Source organism: Triturus cristatus, chromosome 11 (assembly GCF_964204655.1).
Source record: "Triturus cristatus chromosome 11, aTriCri1.1, whole genome shotgun sequence".
NCBI classification, from domain to species: Eukaryota; Metazoa; Chordata; class Amphibia; order Caudata; family Salamandridae; genus Triturus; species Triturus cristatus.
The window spans coordinates 534,271,364-534,286,351 of NC_140594.1; the positions used below are offsets into that span (position 1 = coordinate 534,271,364).

The window sequence follows — 14,988 nt, forward strand, 5'->3', positions numbered from 1 at the left end:
ATAGGATGCAAAAATGAATATTTTAACTTACTTTAAAAAGTCTAAAAAGTATTAAAATTAATTTAAAACAAATTAGAACCAATATTGTTACAAAATTTAAAAAAAATGTGGGGGGTGACTTCAATTTTAAAGTATTTCTCAAGTAATAATGTTTGAAAATGTATTAATATTATTAATTTTATTACATTAAATTGAATGTATTGTGGGTTAATTTTAGGAAATAATCTGCTATTTTTGCATTTTACATTAAATTAATTAAATTAATTTTTTTTAAACTCATAAACTTTATTAAATTCCCCTGTACTTTCCTACAAGAATACCTCTGCCCCAGTGGCAGAGATCTCCACAAACAGGTGGAAAGTTACTAATAGTAACTGTAAACTTGGAGACAATTATGTCTGCATCTAGGTGTAAGATATCCACTCTGAAATGGTGAAAAGCAAACAAGTAGAGATTTACACCTAGGTGTAGGGGTTGATCTGCACCTGAGTAGATTTTGCATATGCAAACCTACTTTAGTGAATCAGCCCTTATATGGATTACACAGGGCTTGTTATTTGGATGACTCACAGGCAATAGAAAAGGAATGAAAATGTAACATTTTTGAGATTTGAATGTACATAAAGAGGGGACCTCCTGCAACAAGTGGAAGTTCCTGAGGCAGGGAAAGAAGCCAATAATATTGTGAATGCCCAGGCAACTATTTTCTTTGCTGTCCAACACACTATTTTAAATACACAGAGTTCATGACCTCATAAGTATGGACCTGTGGATCAGATCACCTCTGTGCGATGCAGTACATGAAGGGTGACTGACTTTGCCTGTAGCTTTCAGAGTGACAATATAGCAAAACTCAACGAAGCGAATAGAGGAGCAATATAATTTGTAGGAAACTGTGTGTAAGACAGGGAACTGTTTTATTTTTAGGGTGGAAGAGAAGGGAGCGTTGGCTAATCAGGCAGTACATTTGTTTGTCTGTAAAATTACCTTTTTTAAAAAGAGTACTAATAATGAAAATTTGCCTAGCCTTGGTGCTGGTAAGTTTATATTCTATTAAGGACACGGAGGCAAGGATTATGACTTCTTCCTTCGCTTTATTTTTTACAGCAGCAACTTTTAATATCACAACAAAACTACATTTCCCATGAATACTCGGGAAAGCAAAAGAGAGTCTCAATAGAAGTCCTTCCTCTCTGTCCGCACTCCAGCCAGCCATCATAGTCCCTCTACGCTGTCTCCTCTTCCTCTTTCCTTGCGCGAGGCATGTCCTGACGGATTTCACGCATCCTGTTTGAAACCATCATTTCCTGCAAAAAAGGCAGTGTAAGAGGCTGAGACGGAAACCACTGTAGCATAACACAAGCCAAACTTCAATTGTGAAACAATATGAACAACTTAAGACTGCATCTACGCAGACCCATGAATGGTTTACCTACAGCAATACGGGGAGGGTCCACAGCTTCAGAAGTCATTGGGTGGGATAATCCTCGCCTCCGTGTCCTTAATAGAATTGAAACTTACAAGCACCAAGGCTCGGCAAATTTTCATTCTATGGCAGGACCGGAGGCTTCGGATTATGCCAGTTCAAAGTTTGTCGACAACCAGCCTTGCCACATCCAGGACCGGCTTGAAGTAAAACCTCTTAAAGGTGGAATCCGAGGACCAATCGGCCACATGCATGAGATTCTCCAACCGTGCTCCCAAGGCAAAAGCTTTAGAGGCCATTGCACATCTCGCTGAGTGAGCACCAAACTGTTTAGTATCGATACCAGCCTCCTGCATTACCCAACGCACCCATCGGGTGATGGTCGGGGATGAGACTGCTCTGTAGGGCTTGCTTAGTGCGATGAGTAGTTGCCTCTCACACGGAGGGCGAGTTTCGTCAGTGATCTCTTCATAAGCACGGCGGCACTGCACAACACAAAGACGAGGGGAGTCTGGAAAAGCCGTGTATGAAATGACCATAGTGTTGCTCTTGGTTCCTCTACTCATCGTGAAAGTCACCCCCTCCGGGGAAAACACTCTGGCAGAAATGTCTAAGGCTCTTATGTCAGAGACGCGCCTGCATGACACTAGACACAACAGCATTGCCAACTTGGCTTTCAGCTCCTTGCGAGATAGAAGCCTATTTGGTTGCCAAGAAAGGAAAAGGTTCAAAACCCGCTTCACGTCCCAAAAGGCGGAATACCGTGGTTCCGGGGGAAGTGAAAGACAAATTCCTCTAAGGAGCCTACAAACCAAAGGGTGCTCGCCTATAGAAGAATCTTGCACCACAATGTGGCCGTCCGAGATTGCCAAACGGAAGGTATTGATGGACCAATAGGCCAAGCCATCCTCCTCCAAACCCACCAAAAAATTGAGGACATAGACTACATCCGCCCCCACGGGATCGGCACTCCATCGCTGACACCAACGACACCATCTGTGCCAGGCTGATCGATATCTCTTGGTCGTGCTGTCTGCCCACGCCTTGGCGAGCAAGTCCTGAGGGCATCCAGCAATGCCGGAAATCCTCCAGGCCATCCACTTCAACGTTCCTTCTTCCACTAGACGATGCGGAATGAGGTCGGGATTGAAAAGAATGTGAGGAAAGTGGGGGAGTCGGATTGGAGAATCCAAAGAAAGTTCCAGTAGAACTGGAAACCAGACTTGAGACCTCCACCGGGGCGTGATCAACACCACCTCCGCCTGCTGGCCGCGAAGTAAAGCTGACACTCGTGTGATCATGGAAAACGGAGGGAAGGCATAACCCTCTGCCAGTCCTGGAGGAAAGCATCCGTCGCCTCGGCCAGAGGATCTGGCCACCAACTGAAGAATCTCGGTAACTGATGATCTAGTCTGGACGCAAAGAAGTCTACTGAAAGGGGACCCCACCTCTCCGACAGACTGGAGAAAACCTGAGGGTCCAGCTTCTAGACGCTGGCGTCCAGCAGGTGACGGCAGTGCCAATCGGCGACCTCGTTCTGCCGCCCCAGCAGGTACTCTGCTGTCACGGAAATGTGGTTGTCCAGGCAGAAGTGCCAGAAGTCCTTGGCGAGGTTCGCCAACATCTTGGACCTGGTGCCTCCCAGGTGGTTGATGTAGCGGACTGCTGAGATGTCCATCCTGAGAAGGGCACACAACTGCACCCGATCCTTCATCCAGCACTGCACCGCAAACGACCCCGCCAGCAACTCCAAGCAGTTGATGTGTAAAGACTGCTCGTGAGTTGACCAGGCTCCACCGGTGGAAAATTACCCGCACCTGGCCCCCCTGCTGGAGCGACTGGCGTCGGACTCGATAACAATATCTGGAGCAGATCCAAAAATCGCACGACCGTTCCAAGCCTCCATGTGCGTAAGCCACCACTTCATTTTGTCCCGTACCTCGACCGACAGGGGAATCAACTGGGAGTACGTCAAACCCTGTCTGAGATGGTACGCCTTCAGGCGCTGCATGGCTCGATAATGCAAAGGCCTGGGAAAAATGGCCTGAATCGAGGAAGGGAGAAGTCCGACAAGACGCGCCAACTGGCATAAAGAGGTCTGCGACTTCGCCAAGGTCTGACGTAGCTCGTGCCTGATATTTGCCATCTTCCTGGCGGGAAGACTCAGAGTGGAAGACACAGAATCAATATTGAAACCTAAAAAGGTTGTGCATTGGACGGGGATCAACAGGGACTTTGCTTCGTTGATGATGAATCCCAAACCCTGAAGGAGGTTGATCGTGGTCTAGAGCTGGGTAGACAGCCTCCCGGGACATTGGTCCAGGAACAACATGTCGTCCAAGTAGACGATCATCGCACACCCAGTGCCCTCAGGAACTCCACTACTGGTCTGAGGACCTTCGTGAAGCACCACAGAACGGAGGATAGTCCGAAAGGGAGTGTGGTGAACTCATAAACCTGACCTTCCCACCTGAACTGCAGAAAACTCTGATCAGGGGGGGAAGATGGGCACCGTGAGGTACACATTGTTCAAGTCGAGCCGGACCATCCAACCGAAAGGTCTCAACACATCCCTAAGAAGGTAAATGCCCTCAATATTGAAGTGACGGTAAACCAGGCACGCGTTGAAATTCTTCAAATTGATAACCGGGTGCCGGCGACTTTGTCGACCAAAAAGAGATTGCTGATAAACCCACCTGGATACTCCACTGAGCACCAGATCGCCCCTTTTTTGAGGAGGGCGGAAACCTCTTTGTGCACCAGATCTGCATCGCGTTGCGAAAAAGAAATGGGGCGGGGACCGAATAGCTGACGGGGACGGCCATGAAACTCCATCTGGAAGCCCTGGACCATCTGCAGCACCCATGCGTCGCTTGTAAGGGAAACCCATGCCGGGAGGAATTGTGCTAAGTGCCCCCCCACTCACAAGCTCGCTGATGGCAGCACACTCACCTCTTCCAGCACCTTGTTGCTGGCCTCTTTGACTTCCATATCCACGGAACTTCTGCTCTCTGGTGGGATAGAAATTATTGAAGCGGGTATTGTCCTGATACTGCCCGCGACCGGAGCCTTGCCCCCGATCGGAGCTGCCAAAGAAGCTGGACGAGCGGCCCCTGCCACATCCGGCCCTGTCAAAAACCCGAGGGGAAACACCTTCCGACTATTGGACTGCGCCCTGTTAAGAGAGGTTAAAGTAGCGACAAACTTCCCCAACTCTTTGACGAACGGGTCACCAAACAGGCCCCCCTGGGCCACGCGCCAACCTCCGAGGAGGCTAGGTCACCCAACTTGGGGTCCACCTTGATCAGGAGGGACCTCCGCCTCTCTGTGGAGAGCGCGCAATTCGCATTGCCAATGAACACGATTGCGCACTGCGCCCAATTGGAGAGAACCTACGGGGAGATGAGGGCACCCGACACCTTAGCCTCCTCTGCCATGTACAGAATCTTAGTAACAGGCCCTTCAGCATCCAGCAGCTTGTCCTGGCAGGTCTACCAGGACCGGCCAATACCCTTCTTAGGGTACCTAACATACTTCGCCAAGAAGGTTGCCATCTTGGGGTCTATTTCTGGGCTCAAGCCAACCTTCCCCTTCAAACTGGGCTGGGGACACTCCACCCGAAAGAAGCTACGAGCATCCTTATCCATGGGCTTACGCAGATGGCTCACCACATACTGTGCTACTTTGTCCCCAGGGACCCAGTCCGAAGACCTAGGGTGGACGATATCATCCGGATCCAACATGTCCGAAGACCCGGCTGAGGTAGAAGTAGGGAGCCACGACCTAGAGGAGCCTGCCTCCTCATCTGTGTCAGGGGAGTCCCCAGTGTCAAAGGGCTCAGGAGATGCAGTACGCGGAGTGGCAGGGATGTCATCCACAGGGGACAGCGGGTCAGGTTCAGGGGGCGCCTGCACCAAAAAGGCACTTTTCAAGTGGGAAAAAGCATTTACATCAACCCCCTGGGTGCGAGGTTTCTTGCTAGGGGGAGAAGAGGGTGGAGGAACAGGGGCGGGCGCAGCAGTAGCTGGGATAAGAGCTGCCAACTTCGTGCAAGCATCCTCCTACCCTCAGGGTGTTCAAAAGAAAATATACTGTCCCACAGTGGGAGTCAGGTAAAAGGAGGACAATACAGACCCTAACCAGGCATCACACTGGGTAGCTAGGGACAGGTAACTCTCTGAGAGCAGCGCTCGACCCAAACCCGTTGTGAGGAATTTGAAACTCGCGCTACCCACAGAGAGCGCACTATGCCCACTGACGGCGGGAGGACCACACCGCACCAACAATGGGCAACGTCGCATCAGGCATCCTAAAGCGTCCCGCGACCCACGGGGAATCTGTGGGAAAAAGAATTACTATTCAGTCTCCTCTTTATCTACCCTCCTTTCAGAACAGCCTGACACCATCACCACCCCCAGGTACCATGGTAACCGACTCAGTCTCTGACTCCACAGTCATTTCTGCTGCTGATGCTAGCAAGTCATGTTTAATATTTCTAACGTTTAACAACTAGGATGCATTATGGTGGTCTATATTTTCCATCTTTTTCAACTTTCCTCTATTACTTAAGTGTCCTTTTTGAACCAAGATACCTTGGGTTTTCTTTTATATTCCCTCAGGTTGCGCAGCTGACTTCCTTCTATCTGTAGCTTTCTTTCCCTCCCTTTTCTGTCACCATTCCCTCACCCTGCTTTTACATATCTTGTTTTATGTTAACAAATGATTGTTGCTAAAATAAACAGGATCTCAGGCCTAAATATTCACAACATGAAGGTTGACAGAAGGCTTTATAGATTAAATAGTGCAGGAACATAGATTGTCATGGACCCCAACAGGACGTCATGTAAGGTTCCACGGTGTCATGACAATACTCGAAGCCAATGCCATAGTTACTTACCACTCCCTTCCACCGCTTCATTCTTTTCATGATTTTTTTTTATTTCAGAGCCATGTCACTCTATTATGAAGACAAGTATTATAACATTGTATCATGGACTACTTGTTTTTTAAATGTCAAGTAAAGCTTTCAAAGTGATACCTTGGGTAGATAATTACTTTATATTAGTGAGGTGATGTGTTTTGTAAGTTGTGTAAAATAAAGCGGCGGTCAAGGTTATCTGGAAATGTGCATTACATTTTTATCTTGGTCCTGATGTACTCAAGGGTCCTGCTGAGGAGGAGTGCACAGACCATCCCGTGGAGGGGGAAGAAGTGGCTGCTGGGCTGACTGGTTCCTCAAGGACAACGACGGCATTTGTAAAGGTACTCCTTTCTTTCTTAGAAGCCCAGTTAGCAATCATTTTACAAATCTTCCATCCTCCTATGTCTGTCTCATCCTTTCTATCATTAAAGTAATTTGTAGAAGAAAAGGTGCGGTACCCAGTGCCCACTCATACCTGATAGGGCCGGATTCTTGTCTACCCAATTATCTACAAGAACCCTTTCAGGTCGCCAGGATCTTTTTACTTGCCAAATGGCGTAGAGGGAATAAACACAATTATCAACAGATAACTACCACAGGTTGACATCATTAAAGGACTAAGGACTCAAGATCTAGAATTTCCGAGATTTTATTATGAGCAAAAACATCTGAACATAAAGGCACCTTAGTACCAGGCACAAAAGATAAATGGGCACTAACAAAAAAGCTAGCTTACGAAGAATTCACATTCGACTAAAAATGAAAAGAATTACAGATTCTAAAAGCATCAGATAGAAAATCGAAATACTTATGTCAATACTGGGAATCATCAGTCACAGCCTTTCTGTCCCTACTCTATTCTAAAGTGGCATCCCTACTTAGCATTCCTTCCCATGCAAGATAATCACTGGAAAAAAGGTGTCAGAAGTGAAACTCCCTAAGAAGGCTTCACTTAGTGAGAGCTCGATATTGGATGCTCCTTCTAGCTTCCCATCTAAGCCTCGTCTGCTTAACCCACAGGGCACTGCCCCTAATACAAAATCCCAATAATTCAGAACACGCCCTCTGACACCCCTCTTCAGCCAGGTCTTCCTCCGGTAAATTTCCATCCAAAGCTGTCCATCTTCCATCGTCCGTTAGCTTGTCTTTGGGTCCCAGGCACCTTCCATCCCAAGAGTTACAGTTGCACATTCCAATGCACTCCCCTGTTGGCTCCACACCGTATCTCAACTCCTAAAACAAAGACTTATTCTCACTAACGAGCTAAATGTCCTTGCACCTGCAACAGAAACATGGGAACGAAAAAGTAAAACTCTTTGCATCTTGAAGTTTTACACTTCGCTGCAACTCAAGCCTTAACCAAGAAAACCCTGCAGGCCTACAACATAGCTAAAATAAGAAATAAACAGGCCTTCTCTTCTACATATGCGGTTAGGCCTTACGAAATTAAACACTCTACGAACTCACATTCTAGGCATTAATTCGACATTACCATCATGTAAATAAGCAACCTACACTTTAATTCTAACATGACATACATTTAATTCGCATTATATTGCTTGTGAAACCTAATCAGATACGTTATAATGAATACATTCACAATACTTGCAACGTTAAACTTCACAAAACGTTATTACATTCTAACACTTCTATGTTACATGATTATAGCAAATACATTTCTATAACGCTTCTAAATATACATTGATTATATGCGGGTGCCGACTAACAGTGAATATGGTGCACCCCTACAAATCTCAGAATCACATGGCGCTCTATCATACCACTTCCCTCGTTCTATCCCATTCAGCCCACAAATGACTATACCATCTTGGCATGCGTATAATGCACATCATCACTACCACAGTTTCTGCTTAAGTGACTACTTTTCATGGTTCCCATTACTGTTCCATCTTCTACAATCCATTGACCATGCGACTAAGCCTGCTAGTACATGACACCTAGCCGGTCCACAGCCAAAGCTAAACTTAGTCACAGACCTGATGTTTTATTATAACTTACCTTATTCTACATTTTCATGATGCATAGCTCAAGAAAAAGTATTTGTTGCGCATTATTTTGGATGGAGGTTAAAGTTTGGGATTAAGCCTGGGCTCACGTTGTAAGTTAAGAGCAGGGCCTCTGGAATATATGAAGACATGCCATTAGCTGCCCCGTAAGAATGGCTCTATTACTGTGGCACTTTATATAACATAGTCAAGAAAATTGTACAGCATAAATTTAATGTGCCATATTTATCAATGTAATGTGCTGTTATATTTGGCACCTAATTAATCTATTAACACACACTAAGGGCTCGATTCCGACTTTGGCGGTTCAGCGTGGGTCCTGTGCTGTTTTAATGCATGGGCATGCTGGGCAGTTGCCCGGGGACACCACAAGCATAGGGGCCCCATGCAGACCAGAATTTAACACTAATTTCTCTTTCAAACATTTTTATTCCTGTGAGTGGCTGTGTAGCCAGGGCCCAGTGCACTGCTTTGTCCGGGGGCCTAATATGTAGTTAAGACGGCCGTGGCTGGGTCTGCCCCGCTGATGCACTGCCAAAGCCATGCTACAACCCCCCCCCCCTCAGATTAGGAGTTTCCTCCTGTCTAGCGGCCTTTGTTTTTGACACTCCCACGGTAGTGCCCTGAAAATGGGCACTGCAATGGGAACGGCAAATACAGTTTCTGCACAGCATGGACTGAAAAGTTCATACCATGCTGGAACAGGTGTGCATGCACAGTGGGGGGTACATGCTGTACCCGCCTGTGTACATCCACAGGGTGTGAGGCATCAGGGGGCTCTACAGGGCCCCCTCTGCTTCCTCTCTGTCTCAGTTTTCCCAGCAGTGGAACCGCCATGAAAACTGTGGCGAAGAGGAAACGTGTACTATTCTTGGTGGGACCGTGGCAGTCCTGCCAAGCATATTCATGCCTGTTGACCTCCGCAACACCCCTGGCGTCTGCAGCGGGGCTGTAATGGTCCCACCACCCATATCGTGATTGGGCAGCCAGAAGACTGCCACTGCCGCGCCCTAGTGATTCTGGCGGTCTGAGAACCTCCAGACTCGTAATCGAGGGCTAAGTCTGTGCCTCAAGGGTCATCACATGAAACCATTTTAACTTTTCATCCTTTTTAGAAACAAATCTATTTTTGATTATAGTGGTGTTCATTGATTAAGTCATACATGCACTGCTAATGCATTATGTGAAGTATGTATTGGGATAAACAACTTGGGCCGTGACAAGTAATCACATCAAAAAATTTCCAAAGGTCCTAGAAGGCCAGTAATTTTGTCCTACTAAATGACTTTATAAGCTAATGTTTGCCCTGGGAACTACAATTCATGTTTATTTCTTGTTTCTTTGGATCATCTAGCTGCTCCTGCCATAGGACCTGCCCTGGAGTCCCACTACTGGTGGAAGACAGCTGTTCACCTGCCCCTCCAAAAAATGGGTCAGAGACACAAAAGGTGATGCGAGGAATCCTTGCAATACGTCTAACTGCTGGTAATTACTCAGGGTGCATTCCAAGTTTCAACCCATCATTCCTTTGTTCAACATACCACCTAAGATTTCATCTGGAACTAGTCATATGCAAATTATTCTTGACCCTGCTCCAATAAGAACAATCCACTACAAACTGCCAGGCAGTCACTGAACTGGACCTATTTCGTCCTGATTGGGGCTTGTTGTTTGAGCAATACTGTGCAAAATGGCATGGTGGAATGGTGAGCAAAATAACGATGGACCTGGATGCAGCCAAAGAAACAACCAGTGGTTGAGATTAATTCAATCATTCTATCCATCACTTATGTGTATACTTCAGGTCTTGGGCTGCATGTTTCACTTCAGGGCAGGCCTGGCATTTTGGGCTTGACTCTTCGCTCTGGAGCAAGGTCAAAACTGATTTTACTGTGGCATGTTGTGCAAAATAATAATGGATTGGGATGTATACTGAGTAATTAGCTGTGGCTGAGATTAATTCAGGCATTCCATCCATCACTTTTGTATATACTTCAGTGTCACACCCTAAGTGGGATGGGTATTCCCAGACGTGGGTCCCATGTACACTGTGCCATTGGAACCAAGCTATTTCTGGCTGATGATCCCCCATTAGGGTGAAACCAGTCATGGATTGCTTGTGTTCTGGTTCTGGTGGGACCTGGCCTGGCAGTCCGGGCTGGACTGTTCCCATCGGAGCAGGCTTGTTAGAAATCAAGTTTGTGGTTGGCAGAGATATGCACCCTGTCCAAGCAGGAACCACAATCCTAGTCAGGGTAAGTCACAAACACACCCTACATTAACATGTGCTCACCCCTTTGGCAGCTTGGCACAGAGCAGTCAGGCTTAACTTAAGAGGCAATGTATAAAATATTTGTGCAACATTTCAAACAGTAAAACAGTGACCACACCACATGAAAAGATGCAACGTCAGCCCAGAAAAATGGAGCCTAATAAAATAAACATAACATGAGCAAAAGAACAAAAATCACATAAATAGAACCAGAGTTAGGAATTTTTAAAGAACAGAGTGGAATGTAGTGCTTAAACACATAAAGTGCCAACCCAGACTATCTGGTAGACCAGGTCAGATGCAAAAGTTCAGACCAACTGTGATGGAGTGCAGGTCGGATATAGGGACCAGCCTTGGCTAGCTGCAAAGTACCTTGTTGACGTCCCACAGGATGCAGGCAATGTGTTGGCTCTGATCCGCGCAAAGTTGAAGATACTTTGGGAATTGAGTCACTGCACTGCACAGTTGGCGATATGTTGCGGACGATTCTTGCACCAGGGTGATGCATCCGCAGTTGAAGAAATACACCAGTTCTGAGGACTTTGCATCAACTGTGATGCATGGATTCTGCTGGAAAAGCACTTCAGATACACTTCCAAGGGTCCAGGACTGGGTTGGCCACTTGGCAGGGCAGACTCACAGATGCTAAAGGCCAGGTGCCATAGGAGGGTGGGTTGGAAGTCTTTGATGTCCCTGAGACTTCAAAACAGGAGGCAAGCCAGCAAGCCCTTGGAGTCACTCTGGGCACAAATTATGCAGGTTCAGTCCTTCTAACCCATGCAAGAGAACAGCAGGACGTTGGTCAGCACAGAAAAGCAACAGTCCAGCAAAGCAGCAGTTCAGTAGAGTGGCAGTCCAGCAGAGTGGCAGTCCTTCATTAGCACAGCAGTCTTTCCTCCTGGCAATCTTCATAGGTCCAGAAGCGTACTGAGTTGTGGTGTCAGAAGTCCATTACTTATACCCAGTTGAGCCTTTGAAGTAGGGGAGACTTCAAAGAGATGACTTTGAAGTGCAGTAAGTCCCTGCCCTTCCTGCTCTAGCTGCAAACTAACTAAAGGGGGCTATGCAGACCTTAGTGTGGGGGCAGGACACAGCCTATTCAGGTATATGTGTGAGGCTGTGTCTGGCTCCCCCCTCCCAACCTGCCCAGGATGGTCAATCAGGATGTGGATGGCCCATCAAGTCGCACCTAAGCTCCCCTTTTGTGTGGCTGTCTAGAAGGAAAGCACAAAGTCCAGCTGTCACCCACCCCAGATGTGTATTGGAGACAGGCAGCACTCACACAGGGCTAGGAGCAGATACATTATATCTTTCTTATAGTGGCCTACCTTAGGAGTTACCTATATGTAATAAAAGGGGAGTTTAAGGCTAGGCAAGTGGTTTCAAATGGCAAGTTGATATGGCAATGTAAACTGCACAATCAGGCTCTGTAGTGGCAGGCCTAAAGATATGTTTAAAGGGCTACTTAAATGGGTAGCACAATCAGTGCTTAAGGCACATTTAATTTACAGGCCCTGGGCACATGTAGTCCACTTTACTAGGAACATATAAGTACATTAAATATGCCAGTTACGGATAAGCCAATGTTACCATGTTTTAATCAGAGAGTACATGCACTCTAGCACTGGTTAGCAATGGTAAAGTGCCCAGAGTTCTAAAGCCAATAAAAAGGAATTCAGCAAACAGGGGAGGAGGAAAGCAAAAGGTTTGTAGGTGACCCTACAGAAAGGGCCATTTCCAACACACACGACCCTCCTCCAGCGTACAGTCAGGGAAGATGTTAAAACCCTGCACATACAGACAAGCACTAACCTGGTGCCCCGGCCTAGTGGGAATAACAGTGTGAAGATAGTCCACCCACTCCCCTTAGTGTTCTGCACAGGGAACAGAATAAACCGTTCTGCAAGGAATGCCAAAAGGGAATGAGGGTGTGGATAAAATAATAAGAGACAGCCTACAGGTTCTCTTCAGTATGTATGGATCTCCCTTTGGTGTTCCACAGGGATTCATCTCTAAGAAGCAACTTCTGAATGAAGCCAGTGAAGTGGTGATAATGGTTGTCTGCATAGAAAGGAAATAGTGGAAATGCTATTAGCAAAACACTGATATATCTACTGCCACCTGCACGCATCCATTCATTTAGTAGGTACAATCATATATTCACTCACTCACACAAATTGTATGCCTGTTTATCTTGATGACAGAGTCATGTGAAGAGTTGTGATTCACTCCACTATTACACCCAATAATTCTCAGTCTCCCCCTGGGGTTTTTGAAATCCTCTCAGAGGATCCTCTTGAACATCCTTTTATAAACACAATGCAATCTTTATAACTTGAGACTAATGTTGAGCGCAATGTGTATGAGCAAGACTTATGGTAGAGTCTATGATTAGCCTTGTGGTTAGTATTATTGGGTAGCCTTTATCAACCGCACACCTCTAAAATAACAAGGTTTAATGTTCTTAGCACCAAACTTTGAAGAATAAATCGCTCTTTAGAGCGCAAAGTCTATAAGCAGCTCTGTTGTTAGTCTTTCCTTGTTATGTGCGCACATGCATAAACCATATTGCTGCACTTAGCTGTTGATTTCTTTTGCCGGTCTTCACATTTGCAACAAGCAGTAGAGGAGAGTGTGGTCTGCCGCAATGATCGTGCCAGCGAGAGAGTTGATGCAGCGATGAGGAATGAAGCTCTTGTCTTAACCAGTCAGTCGAGAGACTCCATCAGGCTGCTTTCTGAGCAGGGAAGAGCCGCTACGAATAAGGACTGTTTTCCGATAAGGCAGGATTGCTTAGCAGGGTGCGGTAGTGAAGGCGTGGCTTTTAAGACCTAACATTCCAAAATGGCCACTGAGAAGTCGACTTCTTGCAGGGTCTCTCTTTAAGCCTCCGACATGGTGCTTCCTGGGAAAGAGAGTTCAGTGTGCAAGTACACATACATTACATTTGGTCAACACTTGGCAATACGCACATTCAGACACATTATGCTTCACCTTGTCCCCTATGCGCTCCAGACTTTCTGTGTACTCTCAGTTTTTGGCATCTTAATGCCCAACTTTATGTGATCTACAGGGGCTCCTGGGTTTGGTATCATGCGGTCAGGGGTGTTCTGCGGTGGACCCCCTGGTTTGTTGGAACCGAGCCATTGGCACACTATACCTTTCCAAACACTGTAACAGGAATGCTCACATTGGGTGTTACATTTGTGTCGTCTGTAAATGCCCATGACTAATCAATACCTCATGGACGTTTCTGCTTAGGTGATATAACATGGACAATGGCCCTCTACTGCAGGGACACTTGTCAGTTCTACTCCTCTCTGAACTCAGTTGCATCCCTCTGTCTATACCATCCTAAACCACTGAACTGGCCCATGGATAACCCTTCTCCTCATCTGTTGACCACGTCTGTGCAGCACCTAACCTTTCTTTGCTCACAGATGGATCCCAGTAGACAGACAGTACCACCATGCGCAACAAAGTGATGTGGTCCATTCCACCCCTTGGGCCTGTCATCTGTCCCCATCCCAAGAAAAAGTCTGACCCCAAGGACAACGAACAACAGAGGCCACTGACAGCTGTCAGTGTCCAGAGCCAGGCCCCAGGCATTCCATGGGTCTCTGACCTCTGTGGTTTCTCAAAGTGGGTGGCAGTAGCTCCAGGTGTCTTGTGCCCTTTTCCTACTCCACCTCCTACCAGTTCAGGAGTGGTATTCTGAGACTGGTCACTCAGCTAGAGGTATGTACCCTAAGGCTGAACAGGGGACAAGGGTGAGTTCTCCATCCAGCCGTTGGTGTGCAGGTAAGAGCTGTGGAGCAGTGGTGCATTGGGGCGGGTGGGGGACGAGGGAAAATTATATATTTATTTAATTTTCCCTCTTGGGCGTCTCTCGAATCCCCCCCAACCTGGCCCCACCACTCTCACTTGCACGGGCCCCGGCTGTCTCCATCACCCTGCCCCTCCACTGGGAGTCCTGTACCCTCCACTTGGGAGTGGTACTCCCAGAAAACTGAACTGTCAAGGGAACCTGGTGGGGCCAACCTTCCCAGTTCCCCTGACACTGGGGGCAGGCCATTCCCCGGAATGCAGTCTATGGGCATCTGGGGACTAACTATGACCCTCCTCTGGGTCACTCTCCCATCCCACTCTAGGGTTACCAAGACCACAGGGCGGAAGGAGACCTGCCCGGGGCCTGTGCCACCCTACACACCTGACCTGTGTACTGCTCTGGGGAAACTATCCTTTCCACAAACATGGTCTGGCTAATCCTGGTGTCCTTCAGGGCAGTGACTTGGACCCCATTCCCACCCTCAGTGATCACTATCCCACCCTCTGAGCCCAC

At 47.1% G+C, this 14,988-nt stretch overlaps 1 long non-coding RNA gene across 2 annotated transcripts in view; it reads right to left on the minus strand.

Annotated features, from left to right (window-relative positions):
* Window positions 1-1,089: 1,089 nt before the first annotated feature.
* Window positions 1,090-14,988, minus strand: part of LOC146784532 (uncharacterized) — an 83,369-nt gene continuing 69,470 nt past the window's right edge. For both annotated transcript variants that reach the window (XR_014970890.1, XR_014970891.1), the window contains one exon: window positions 1,090-1,307. This is a non-coding gene — a long non-coding RNA (uncharacterized LOC146784532). The remainder of the gene's footprint in view (window positions 1,308-14,988) is intronic.